The sequence below is a fragment of the Lycium barbarum genome, chromosome 4, assembly GCF_019175385.1.
Source record: "Lycium barbarum isolate Lr01 chromosome 4, ASM1917538v2, whole genome shotgun sequence".
NCBI classification, from domain to species: Eukaryota; Viridiplantae; Streptophyta; class Magnoliopsida; order Solanales; family Solanaceae; genus Lycium; species Lycium barbarum.
In genome coordinates, this window is record NC_083340.1 from 148,754,527 (window position 1) to 148,766,919 (window position 12,393).

The following is a 12,393-nucleotide window of genomic DNA, read 5'->3' on the forward strand; positions in this document are numbered from 1 at the left end:
TGTCAGTTTCCATGCCCCATGTCATGTTATGTCTCATGTTCCACGCTCATGTCAGCTATCCAGTTCCCATGTTCAGGTCTCAGTATTCACGTTTCCATGTAACCATGTCATGTTAATTCAGTCTCCATGTTTCATGTCATGTTTCCTTCACGTTCATGTAATCAAGCCATGTCTAGCCATATTCTTAACCATGAACCATCATTCGAGGACGAATGATCCCAAGGGGGAGATATTGTAACACCCCGCATTTTGGGACTGAGTTTAAGCTCATATCATTAGAGTTCTACTGGAAACATGGAAGGTTTGAACGTTTTGCGAAAATGGTTGATAGGCCTATTTCGGGCAGCGATAACTCCTTGATCGGTTTGGAATTTTGGAAGGTACTATCAATGAAGTTGTAGTATGTAGAAATACCTTCTAACGATATAAGGATCAAGCCAATCAGAGATCGGAGCAAGGAGATATGATCGTCTCAATATGGCTAATAGTAAGGCACTTGAAATCCTATAGAATCGGCTAAGTTTTTGATACGTCTGCCTTCCAGTCAACTTTCATGAACATCCGTTAGGAATTTGAGAACACTTACTTGATGAAAGTTGTAGCCCTTTGAAATAGCTTTCCAACGGTATCTTACAGGGGTCAAACGGACATCTGTGCAAAGAGTTATGCCCATTTTACTGAAGCTTGTTCGCTGGAAACTCTGCCAGCGTAACGGTGACGTTACGGGCCGTATTTCGTGTTACGGTCCGTAACAGTGGACCGTAACGTCCCGAAAATTTCCAGAACCTCACTGGAAATTTTCACCAAGGTACGGTACCAAGTTACGGTCCGTACCTCGTGTTACGGGACCGTAACAGTGACCGTATCTTGGTCCGTATATACGTTTCGGGTCACCTGACTTCGGGAGGCCATAACCCTATCATAACTTGGGAATTTGGGAAAACTCAAAGAACGAAAGTTGTAGATAATTGAAAAACCTATCCAACCATAGGTTGTGGGTTCATAGGAGACGTCGGGATAAGGAGATATGGACGTTTTAAGACAGCAAGGTCTCAACCCGCTTTCAAGTTGGGTCAAACCCATTTTCCCTTGGTATAAAAGGGAAATATAACCCTAGCAGCCCATTTCTTTCTCCAAATTCAGATTTTAGAGAGAGGAAGTGAGAGAGAAGGGAAATTAGAGAGAGAAAGTAGAAAATCAACCAAGTTTAAGGCCCCGAATCCCAAAGCTCGTGAAGGAAAAAGTGTAGTACAAGTCGTTGTCGTCATTTTAAGCCCAAGATCGGACTTGGGGGTGTTGATTTCGTGATTACTACTCTTGAAAGGTAATATTTCTACTCCCTAATCCTTTATGGTTTTGAATTGATGAATTCTTGGGAGAATAATAATTGGGTTGTTGAAGAGAATTATATGAACTATGCTAGGATTGTTGGATTGTTGATGTGGGATTGTTAGATTCATATGTGTGATGAAGAATGATGTTAATTACACCTAATTGAGATTGTAGATTTGGCTAGAAGTAAAAGAATGGGGATTTGGTGAAGAAAACACCATTAATGAGGGTCATAGAGCTTCATGCCCACTAAGTGTTTGATAAAATGCTTAGATGAACAAAACATGGATATTGTTGCTAATATAGAATCCCTATGACTTGTATTGCTATAGATTGAAGTTGAAGGGATTGAAGAACATTGTGATACGCTCAAAAGCGGGAAGTTAAGGTATGTAGAACTTCCATCCACATGTGGGAATCTCTACGTTCTTCCCCATGATCCGTTTCGTAAAAATCTATGAAGTTCAAATCCTAGGGCATTAAATCCAACATATTGGTAGCCCGTAATTATGTATGTATGTACACGAATTTCGTATCTATGTTCGTTATTGTATTCCTAATCTTCCATTATTGATATTAGGAATCCCAGCTTAATCCATGAATCATGAATTCCTCCTCATGTGTTCTCATTATGTTCATATGAAACTTTATGATTTTATCTAGCAAGTTACAAGCATGTTTTCAAGTCAATTATATATATGATTTCAAAATATTCTTATTACTCATGAATCAAGAACATGTTTGCAAGATTATGACAAGTTATCTTATGAAACTATTTTACAAGATTATTTCATGAAACCATGTTTACAAAATTATTGCATGAAACCATGTTTACAAGTTATTTCGTGAAATCATGATTACAAGACAAGTACAAGTTAATTCACGAAACCATGTTACAAGTTATTTCGTGGAATCATGATTACAAGTTAATTCACGAAAATCATGGGCTTCTTAGCCAATTATATTATGTTCATGTTTTTGGGAGTTGCACGAATTACCGAGAAGGCTCAGATAGCCTGAAACTATGTAGCCACCATAGGACAAGGATCGCTCCGCCCAATTAGGACGATACCTTAATTTCACACTGAATGGTTCCATCAGGTACGTTATTACCTTATACCCTGGCAAGGTATAGGGGCTCTGCTGGTCCGGCGAGGTACCAGACTCCACGTATCCACGTGGTGATATCATGTTGTCGGTTTATGAAATGCTCTCCCCACTTATCATGTTTTACTCATGTTATATATATATATATATATATATATATATATGTACTCATGCTCATGCTCATGCTCATGTTCATGTCCAAGTTTTCAGTTTCAGTTCTTATCATGTTATTCCATGTCCCATGTTGTTTCTTCCGGTTGCTTTACATACCAGTACATTCAATGTGCTGACGTCCCCTTTTTATTGCCCGGGGGCCTGTATTTCACGATGCAGGTACGGATTTACAGGACGACGCTTCTGATCATTAGGATTTGCTCGTATCAGCTTATTGGTGAGCCCCATCTCATTCGGGGTTTAGTCAACTTTTACTTTATGATTAATTATGCATCTAAAGGTATGCTGGGGGCCTTGTCCCAGTAAGTATGTTTTCCAGTCAGACTTATGATAGAGGTTTCATAGACTAGACAAGTCAGTTATGCTATGTCAGACATTCGGAGTCGTATAGCCATTTTTGGCTCATTCATGTTATTTCCGCACTCATGTTTAAACAAGTGTTTTTATTAAGTATTATGACTTACTACATTTTATAAAGGCTCATCATGTATTCACGTTATATTTCCGCTCATGTATGCCTCATGATAGTTCAGCAGGCCATGTGGTTCGCTCGGTCACATGCAGTCAGGCACCGAGTGCCGTGTTACGTCCAGGCCATGGTTCGGGGCGTGACAAAGCTTGGTATCAGAGTCTAGGTTCAAGAGTCTTAGGGAGTCTATGAAACCGTGTCCAGTGGGGTCACTTTTATATGTGTGTGCGCGCCACACATATAAACAGTTGACCACCAAGACATTCAGGATTGTCTCATTTCTTTCTACTCTAGATCGTGCCATGAAGCTTAGAGCAATAAGAAACTTCTCTTCCTCTTGAATTACGTACGTTTCGAATGCGCAGGAGATGAACAGAAAATTCAAGGTCCAAGTAAGGATGTTTACCCATAGGGGGTACAATTGTGCAGTACTTACTGGTAACGAATAAGACTTCAAGTGCTATTGAAAGTGGAATACAATGTAAGTTGCCCGAGAAGGGATGTAGTGGAATGAATGGTATGTTGAATGATAATGATGTTCTTGAGAAAGGTACATCATGGAGGATCTCAAGGGAGTGGTGGTAGACAGTTTTCTACCGGAGCTCATCAGGACCCACTCTATCTGCAGTTAAAGATTGAAAGGGAAAATAAACAGGAAAGTGTAACAGGTACAGTTTGAGTTGGACATATGAGGTAAGTTCATCATTTTTTTTTTATACTGTTGTCGAAATTGGGAGCCCTGTGTGGCTACGATATGATATGATATATGTATATATGCTGGCCTTGTGAGGCATTGTTGGTATTTTCTGCGTGCAGGTTTTGGGATAGTAAGAAATACAGAGGAAACTCTGCCAAATTTTTCCTAGAAATAGAAGGAGAATAAGATATAAGTTCGTAATATGTCTGGAAAAGTCATGTCAACAGTAATGATAAGATTTGACTAAGTTACGAGTACGGCTGACCTTGAGAAATATAATTTGATTTCCTATTCAGATGAACACCTTGAGTGGGTGACAGTTCGGATACATTCGAATGTGTGTTAGAAACCAAAGGCTTAAGTTAAGTTCAGAGTAGAGTGATTAATGGAAGAAGAAATCAGCTAAAGCCGTAAGAGAGAAAACTACAAAAGAATAGCCTTTAAGAGTTGTCAAAAGGGGTTGTCCTAAGATTTACAAGTGTGAGCAGAGTTAAGTCGTTAAGATGGAGTATGCCAGTTATGAATACAGTAGCAACCCGTTCATGTAAGTAAATTTAGTTTTTCCCCATGAGAAATTGCTCAGATGTGAGTCAAAAAAAAATCGTCAGTGTTGTGGAGTACAAAGGAATTACAAAAGATAAGGAACGTTAATTAGATCCCATCAAAAGAGAAGAAATTGTAAGTATAACATGCTAGCCTTGGTCTAAGGGGGAGATGCATAAATCGCCAGTAAGTCCGGTGAGATAATTGAAGACCCGAAGGGTTAGTATGAGATATGAAGAACCTTAATTCAGTTAGGTTGGCATAATGCGATAATCTCCCTAGGGAATATGCCTAACCCGAAATGAGTAGAATGATCGTCGAACGAATCGTGTCAAGTTCAATTACTATCAATTAGACGATCACAGAAAAGCTATAAGATCATGCCCAGTTATGTGTCACAAAGGTAGTGCCATTGCACAAGACTCTAATCTTTAAGGTGCTAGTGAAAGACGTAGCGTACAGCAGTACTATGAGTATTTTAGGAAGTATCTAAAATCAAGTATGGGAAGTATGGCTCATGATTTAGACAGACAAGAGGAATATGGTGAAAGAAGTTCACCGCTTATCCAAGCTAGGAATTCGACTTTCAGGCTCCGAAGTGGGTGGAGTTTTTGCCCAGAACATGGGTTATTCCTCCTTAGTCATTTAAGTTAGAGAGAAGCAGTTTGGTGATTCCTACTTACTGCAGATGAAAGAGGGGATTCACGAATAGAAATCCTTAGCTTTTGAACAGGAGGGAGATAATGGTACCTTGAGATATCGAGGCAGATTATGCGTTCCAGATGTTGATGGGCTCAGAGAGCGAATTATGTCAGAAGCTCACAATTCCAGGTATTCCATTTACCCAGGTTCCACTAAGATGTATCATGATCTCAAGGAGATTTACTGGTGGAACAATATAAAGACGAATGTGGCAGATTTTTTAGCTAAGTGCCCGAATTGTCAGCAGGTGAAAGTCGAACACCATAGGCCTGGTGGCTTGGCTCAGAATGTTGATATTCCTGTCTGGAAATGGGAAATGATCAATATGGTTTTTGTATCAGGTCTACCTCATTCAGCTAGGAGGCATGATTTAATTTCGGTGATTGTGGACAGACTTACGAAGTCAGCGCACTTCTTGCCAGTTAAGACCACAGATTGAACAAGAAGATTATGCCAAGTCATATGTTAATGAAATTTCTGGATTGTATGGGACCCTAGTGTCCATTATTTAAGATTTTGGTGCTCAGTTCACAGCGAACTTCTGAAAATCCTTTCAGAAAGGATTTGGGTACGGAGGTGAACCTTAACACAGCTTTTCATCCTCAGACAAATGGTCAGACAGATACGCTATTCAGATCTCATGTTATGATACTCATGTTAGTTCAATACTCAGATATTTATGTCATCTTAATACTCAGGTATCAGTCCAGTACTCACGTATTCATGCCAGCTCAGTATTCAGCTAATCCAGTATTCAGTTAGCTCAGTATTCAGTCAGCCAGTCTTCAGTCAGTTCAATAGACATTCAATTTAGTATCTCAACAGTTTAGTAGTCATGTATTCATTTAGTTCAGTAACCATGTGTCCTTGATTTCAATGGTAATTGGGATGATCACCTGTCTCTCATTGAGTTTTCGTATAATAATAATTATCAAGCTAGTATTGGGATGGCTCCATTTGAAGCTCTGTATGGGCGAAGGTGTAGATCACCAATTGGTTGGTTAGAAATTGGTGAAGCAGAGTTGCTAGGACCAGGTTTGGTTTATCAAGCTATGGAGAAAGTCAAGTTGATACAGAAGCGTTTGAAAATGACGCAGAATTTCCAGAAATTTTACACAAATGTGAGACAGAAGAGATTTATGATGAAGCACCAAGATTTTGAGGTATGTAAGCTTTCTTTTCATGCTTTTGGTCGTGTGTGGCCAATGTATAGTGCTATTGTGATGTAGCCCTGTGAGGCAATGATATTATGGACTGTTGTGACAGGTTGGTAGTGCCATATTACAGGGGAAACTCTGGCGAAATTTTTGTAGAATCTTGAATGTTATCATTAGAGGACGTATGTTCCAACAGAGGGGGGAGAATGTTACACCTAGGAAATTTCTCCGTTAGCATACCGCGAATAGACCCACGAAGGGTATGACGTATACGACATGTTGATGAGTAAGGAGTAATATTTAATGATTCTAAATGAGATTACAAAGACATTTGAGGTAGGAGACGAAAGTTGTTAAGGAAAGCAAGGTATATGTTGTGTGTCGGGCAAGAATTACGAGTATCGACATAATGATGGCTTAATGACATTTTGGAGAAGAGTTATAATGTCCCTTATGTATTCATGCCTCACGTTTCACGCTCAAGTTCATGTATTCGCTATTCATGTCCATGTTTAGGCACTGATGCTTTCATGAAACTATGTCATGTCAGTTTCCATGCCCCATGTCATGTTATGTCTCATGTTCCACGCTCATGTCAGCTATCCAGTTCCCATGTTCAGGTCTCAGTATTCACGTTTCCATGTAACCATGTCATGTTAATTCAGTCTCCATGTTTCATGTCATGTTTCCTTCACGTTCATGTAATCAAGCCATGTCTAGCCATATTCTTAACCATGAACCATCATTCGAGGACGAATGATCCCAAGGGGGAGATATTGTAACACCCCGCATTTTGGGACTGAGTTTAAGCTCATATCATTAGAGTTCTACTGGAAACATGGAAGGTTTGAACGTTTTGCGAAAATGGTTGATAGGCCTATTTCGGGCAGCGATAACTCCTTGATCGGTTTGGAATTTTGGAAGGTACTATCAATGAAGTTGTAGTATGTAGAAATACCTTCTAACGATATAAGGATCAAGCCAATCAGAGATCGGAGCAAGGAGATATGATCGTCTCAATATGGCTAATAGTAAGGCACTTGAAATCCTATAGAATCGGCTAAGTTTTTGATACGTCTGCCTTACAGTCAACTTTCATGAACATCCGTCAGGAATTTGAGAACACTTCCTTGATGAAAGTTGTAGCCCTTTGAAATAGCTTTCCAACGGTATCTTACGGGGGTCAAACGGACATCTGTGCAAAGAGTTATGCCCATTTTACTGAAGCTTGTTCGCTGGAAACTCTGCCAGCGTAACGGTGACGTTACGGGCCGTATTTCGTGTTACGGTCCGTAACAGTGGACCGTAACGTCCCGAAAATTTCCAGAACCTCACTGGAAATTTTCACCAAGGTACGGTACCAAGTTACGGTCCGTACCTCGTGTTACGGGACCGTAACAGTGACCGTATCTTGGTCCGTATATACGTTTCGGGTCACCTGACTTCGGGAGGCCATAACCCTATCATAACTTGGGAATTTGGGAAAACTCAAAGAACGAAAGTTGTAGATAATTGAAAAACCTATCCAACCATAGGTTGTGGGTTCATAGGAGACGTCGGGATAAGGAGATATGGACGTTTTAAGACAGCAAGGTCTCAACCCGTTTTCAAGTTGGGTCAAACCCATTTTCCCTTGGTATAAAAGGGAAATATAACCCTAGCAGCCCATTTCTTTCTCCAAATTCATATTTTAGAGAGAGGAAGTGAGAGAGAAGGGAAATTAGAGAGAGAAAGTAGAAAATCAACCAAGTTTAAGGCCCCGAATCCCAAAGCTCGTGAAGGAAAAAGTGTAGTACAAGTCGTTGTCGTCATTTTAAGCCCAAGATCGGACTTGGGGGTGTTGATTTCGTGATTACTACTCTTGAAAGGTAATATTTCTACTCCCTAATCCTTTATGGTTTTGAATTGATGAATTCTTGGGAGAATAATAATTGGGTTGTTGAAGAGAATTATATGAACTATGCTAGGATTGTTGGATTGTTGATGTGGGATTGTTAGATTCATATGTGTGATGAAGAATGATGTTAATTACACCTAATTGAGATTGTATATTTGGCTAGAAGTAAAAGAATGGGGATTTGGTGAAGAAAACACCATTAATGAGGGTCATAGAGCTTCATGCCCACTAAGTGTTTGATAAAATGCTTAGATGAACAAAACATGGATATTGTTGCTAATATAGAATCCCTATGACTTGTATTGCTATAGATTGAAGTTGAAGGGATTGAAGAACATTGTGATACGCTCAAAAGCGGGAAGTTAAGGTATGTAGAACTTCCATCCACATGTGGGAATCTCTACGTTCTTCCCCATGATCCGTTTCGTAAAAATCTATGAAGTTCAAATCCTAGGGCATTAAATCCAACATATTGGTAGCCCGTAATTATGTATGTATGTACACGAATTTCGTATCTATGTTCGTTATTGTATTCCTAATCTTCCATTATTGATATTAGGAATCCCAGCTTAATCCATGAATCATGAATTCCTCCTCATGTGTTCTCATTATGTTCATATGAAACTTTATGATTTTATCTAGCAAGTTACAAGCATGTTTTCAAGTCAATTATATATATGATTTCAAAATATTCTTATTACTCATGAATCAAGAACATGTTTGCAAGATTATGACAAGTTATCTTATGAAACTATTTTACAAGATTATTTCATGAAACCATGTTTACAAAATTATTGCATGAAACCATGTTTACAAGTTATTTCGTGAAATCATGATTACAAGACAAGTACAAGTTAATTCACGAAACCATGTTACAAGTTATTTCGTGGAATCATGATTACAAGTTAATTCACGAAAATCATGGGCTTCTTAGCCAATTATATTATGTTCATGTTTTTGGGAGTTGCACGAATTACCGAGAAGGCTCAGATAGCCTGAAACTATGTAGCCACCATAGGACAAGGATCGCTCCGCCCAGTTAGGACGATACCTTAATTTCACACTGAATGGTTCCATCAGGTACGTTATTACCTTATACCCTGGCAAGGTATAGGGGCTCTGCTGGTCCGGCGAGGTACCAGACTCCACGTATCCACGTGGTGATATCATGTTGTCGGTTTATGAAATGCTCTCCCCACTTATCATGTTTTACTCATGTTATATATATATATATATATGTACTCATGCTCATGCTCATGCTCATGTTCATGTCCAAGTTTTCAGTTTCAGTTCTTATCATGTTATTCCATGTCCCATGTTGTTTCTTCCGGTTGCTTTACATACCAGTACATTCAATGTGCTGACGTCCCCTTTTTATTGCCCGGGGGCCTGTATTTCACGATGCAGGTACGGATTTACAGGACGACGCTTCTGATCATTAGGATTTGCTCGTATCAGCTTATTGGTGAGCCCCATCTCATTCGGGGTTTAGTCAACTTTTACTTTATGATTAATTATGCATCTAAAGGTATGCTGGGGGCCTTGTCCCAGTAAGTATGTTTTCCAGTCAGACTTATGATAGAGGTTTCATAGACTAGACAAGTCAGTTATGCTATGTCAGACATTCGGAGTCGTATAGCCATTTTTGGCTCATTCATGTTATTTCCGCACTCATGTTTAAACAAGTGTTTTTATTAAGTATTATGACTTACTACATTTTATAAAGGCTCATCATGTATTCACGTTATATTTCCGCTCATGTATGCCTCATGATAGTTCAGCAGGCCATGTGGTTCGCTCGGTCACATGCAGTCAGGCACCGAGTGCCGTGTTACGTCCAGGCCATGGTTCGGGGCGTGACAAAGATGATGGTATCACAAAGTTTTTTTTTTTTTTTTTAAATGTGTCTTTTGAATAAATGGGCATTATACCATCTCAGTATATTTATATATCATGTTGGTACTATAATTTTGAAGCCATTTCGGATAAATAGTTTTAGGGGCATGAAAAGTAAAAAAAGGTATGAACGGATAATTATTTTATTTTCAAGGGAAATTTTTGAATTTGAACTAGTTCTACGATTTAAGTTCAAAAATCTTGAGCTGTCACACGTAATTTTTCTTTTGGGTCATGATAATCCAAATCCTTGTCAATAAAGGAACATACTGTCCTTAGTTGTTACACGCCTACATAAATATCCTTCAGCCCGGAGATGTCTGGGTTTTTGATGTTGCAGGGCCTAGTGTTACTCAACAAATTGTTAAGCCATACTTGCTTGTTAGGCTTAAAGATGATATTTTTTGTCAATCCTTAGTTAAGTTCTATCTGGTTGAGTTATACGGTGAGCTATTACTTGTTACCCGATTTGCCAACCCTAATGATGAAGGAGATGGTTATGATACTTTTAAATTTAAGGTATTTGAACTGAATGTAATAAAACGTGAATTGAAGGAGATTAACAGTCTGGGAAATTCAACAATTTTTGTGGGCCATAATGGAGCAAGTCCCATTGACTCTTCTAAGTTTATAGGAGTCTAGCCTAATCACATATATTTGACGGATGATTGGGTTGAGGAATTTAACTTCGTTAAAGGTGGCGGTGGACGAGATATGGGAGGCTTACAATTTTGAAGATGAAAAAATTAAATTTTTCTATCATGGATTATTATTAAGTCGTATTGGCCCGCCTACTTGGGTCACACCTTGATTCTCATAATTTGATTTCACTCATGTCCATTCATGAATTGTAGTTTGGTTGTTTACTACTTCCAAACAGTGGTAGAGCCACATGGAGCCGAGGGTGTTCATCCGAACTCCTTGGCGGAAAAAAAATACTATATTTACCAGGTTAAAATTATTTTTTATGTATGTATAATAGATGTTGAACCCCCTTAGGCTTCTTCGTATGTTTACTTTTTTTATATTTTAAACCACCTTGATGGAAATCCCGACTCCGCCACTACTTCCAAATTATTATTCTAAAGTTAAGTTATCTATTTATTTTCCTTGAATGTACCCTTGTAATCGTTATGATCGATGTAATCTTATAATCGTGGCTGTGAATGATGTATGGATGTTATCCTATTTAATAAATTTTAATTGTGCCTTATGAAAAAAAAAAAAAAGGATTTTACAGTGAAAAGAATTTTTATTATTAATATATTTTAACATGTTATCTTACTTTTTGCTGATACATATATCTAATGACTTTCTAGGTGTCTTGATTTGTAATTTTTTTTTAATTGTTTGTGTGTAAAAGTTAATTAAACTAATAAATTTTAATAAAAATTGGTGTAGAAAGTTATAGTATCACGTTACTCTGTCATTACTATTTACTAGACGATCACTAAATAAGTTCATTTTTTTTTTAACGACACATAATGGTGGATTCAAGATTTAGACTTAGGATTTAGAATAATTAAGCCATTTGTTGTCACGACCCAACCCCGTGGGCCGCGACTGGTGTCCTAACTGGACACCCATACGTACCTACCGGACGGAGTTAGCGTACTAACCAACTAATCAAATTAGACATACACAGATTCATACGGATATAGAATATATCGCACAAAATATATATATACATAGACTTAGACATAAGCCGTTAAGGCTATCACAGCAAGCAGGGTCCCTTATGTCGCAATCTCACACATACCCGTCAGAACAGTGACAACCCACAACCCACAAACATGTCTACAGGCCTCTAACAGATATAACAGAATCAGATGACGGGACAGGGCCCCGTCGTACCCCAAATAAGCACATGTACAGAATATACAACAGCAAAAAGTGTATACCAAAAGTATGAGCTCCGGATCAAGAGGGAGCACTCCAAATCGCAGAACAGAGATCCTATACTGGTGGCGTATCACGCTGTGCGTCTGTACCTGCGGGCATGTAGCGCAGCCCCCGAAGAACAGGGGTCAGTACGGAAAATGTACCGAGTATGTAAAGCGGAAATGTAACAACAATAATCATAATCTAGATCAGGGGTACAAAGTGTGGCTGACAAAATCGTAATCTGAGTCAGAGGTACAAAAATATGTCAGACCGACCCATAATTCAAATCAGACGTACAGAAGTGCAACAGACAGAGTCATGATCCAGATCAGATTTCCAGAAGTGTGACAGACAGAATCATATTCCAGATCAGACATACAGAGCTGTAACAGACAGAATCATGCATGCAGAGTCATAAGCATATACAGATGCAGATAGCATACACATACATATCAGATCCCGGCCCTTTAGTAAGGGACGCGGTAACAGATCCCGGCCCTCTTAGTACGGGACGCGGTGGACAGACAGATCAGAT

General features: G+C 38.9%; 2 long non-coding RNA genes across 2 annotated transcripts; both read left to right on the top strand.

The window, feature by feature from the left end:
• The first annotated feature begins 1,147 nt into the window (after positions 1 to 1,147).
• LOC132638834 (uncharacterized) lies at positions 1,148 to 3,090 on the top strand. The gene is made up of 3 exons (XR_009581911.1): positions 1,148 to 1,324; positions 1,665 to 1,720; positions 2,773 to 3,090. It is a non-coding gene; the product is annotated as an uncharacterized LOC132638834 (long non-coding RNA).
• Positions 3,091 to 7,570: 4,480 nt separating this feature from the next.
• On the top strand, positions 7,571 to 9,803 carry LOC132638835 (uncharacterized). Its single transcript, XR_009581912.1, has 3 exons — positions 7,571 to 8,049; positions 8,390 to 8,445; positions 9,486 to 9,803. It is a non-coding gene; the product is annotated as an uncharacterized LOC132638835 (long non-coding RNA).
• The last annotated feature ends 2,590 nt before the right edge of the window (positions 9,804 to 12,393 follow it).